The following is a 2,048-nucleotide window of genomic DNA, read 5'->3' as shown; positions in this document are numbered from 1 at the left end:
AAAAAAAAAAAAAAAAAGAACAGTCTCCATCATCGCTTCTATCACTGATTAATTCATGCTGATTGGCCCTTTTCTTGAGTGTAGTCAATCTAAAAGATACATCTTTTTATTATTATCCAGCTGAAATAATAATAAAAGTGCTCTTTGTGGGACAATGGAAAGAAAACTCAAACTACTTTTGGGAGAGAATGGAAAGAAAACCAAAGACAGTGGCAAGTTAGTTCATATGGAACATTAGTCGGAATTTTGGACATACCATCTTGGCAAACTACAAAGTATAAGGCAGGCAAGCTGAAAGTTGATAGTGGGGAAAGTATCTCTAGTCTTGTGTCCTAAACTAGACACAGTTTCAAAATGAGTCTCTAATCATACTTTAATACATGTAATGACCTAAGACAAACATGTAACTTCATCTCATGTCCTGTTTTTCCAATAGCTTCTTTGTTCCATGGCCTTCTGATCAGAATAAAACTATAATAAAGCAAGCTTGGCGTGCCTTTGTATCCCAAGAACTCTAAAATTTAAATTTTCTCAAGTAGTTTGTCTTTCTCTTTAACATTTTACTCTCTGTCTCAAAACTCCCCTACAATTTTCTGATGCTTTCCCACCCTACGAAGACAGGTTATTATTGGTGGCTCAAAATGGTCTTTCCAAGTACTTACTGTCTTTAGTATCCCAACATCCACATTTTCTGAATTGACAGATCAACTTAAGTTCTTTCTTCAGATGCCAACCTGTCTTTGCAGGTTGACTGGTGAGAGTTTTTTCCTGGGTTAAGGACAGCAATAATTGAGTTTTTATACTCTATCCTTGAACATTGTCACTACTTTGCTTTTCTCATTATTGTTTTCCCATGTAGGTTCCAAATAAGTTTCGTTATCCATTCTACTATGAGATGTGCTGGTACGTGTTGGAGCGCTATGTGTACTGCATAACCAACCGCTCCCACTTAACTAAGGAGTTTCAGAAAGAATCCCTCAGCATGGGTAAGTTTTCTGCGTGTATGAACTCTCCCTTCCCCTCCCCTACCCTCCCCACTCCATCATGCCTGGCTAATTTTTCTAATTTTTGTAGAGATGGGGTCTCACTGTGTTGCCCAGCTTAGTCTCAAACTCTTGAGCTCAAGCTATCCTTCCTGCTTTGGCCTCCAAAAGTGCTAGGATTATAGACTTGAGCTGCCACACCTGGCCTATATGAACTTTCAAGATACCCCTTAAGACTGAGAGTGAGGGCTGAGCATGGTGGATCACGCCTATAGTCCTAGTGCTGTGAATGCCAAGGCAGGTGGATTGCCTGAACTCAGAGATTCGAGACCATCCTGAGCCAGAGTGAGACCCCATCTTTACCAAAAAGGCCAGGCAATGTGGTGGGCGCCTGTAGTCCCAGCTACTTGGGAGGCTAAGGGCAAAAGAATCACTGAAGGAAGAAAAGAAAAAAAAAATTTTAAAAAGCTTCAAACTAAGATGAGTGATGAAAGCCAGTTGAAAACAAAATTTTTAAAAAAAGAAACAAACAAAGACTGAGGGTGAGGCCAGGAATATTCACTATGCTGAGTTTTGGGGGGGATTTTTTTATTGTTGTTAACTTTGTATTTTCTATATTTTTAAGGTGCTCACTAATGTATGCTGTTGCTCAGTTACATTTTTGTCTTTTTTACTTATCTGCTTGTAAGCACCAAATTAATTCATTGGAATTGAATACCAAGTACCTACTTAGATGTGAATTACTGGCTAAATGAAATATGGGTCTGATCTTCGAGTGGCCATACTTAGTTTCTCATGAGAAATGATCAGTTGTCTAATATGCTTTTTGGATAAAAAATGGTCTTCAGCACAGTAAAAACTAAGATTATATCATTAAAATAACCTATGATAGTTCAAGCACTATACTAAGCAGTTCACATACATCGAATTCTTACATTACCTTTGTGGTAGGAATTATTATTCTCATTTTATAAAAGGGGACATTCAGGTTCAAGGAGATCAAATAACTTGTTCATGATCTTAAGCAGTTAAAAAGTAGCAAAGCCACATCTTTTTTTTTTTTTT

The sequence above is a fragment of the Otolemur garnettii genome, unplaced genomic scaffold (assembly GCF_000181295.1).
Source record: "Otolemur garnettii isolate 467f Iridium unplaced genomic scaffold, OtoGar3 scaffold00134, whole genome shotgun sequence".
NCBI lineage: Eukaryota > Metazoa > Chordata > Mammalia > Primates > Galagidae > Otolemur > Otolemur garnettii.
The sequence above is the reverse complement of the archived record's forward strand: the minus strand, read 5'-3'. Positions refer to the sequence as shown.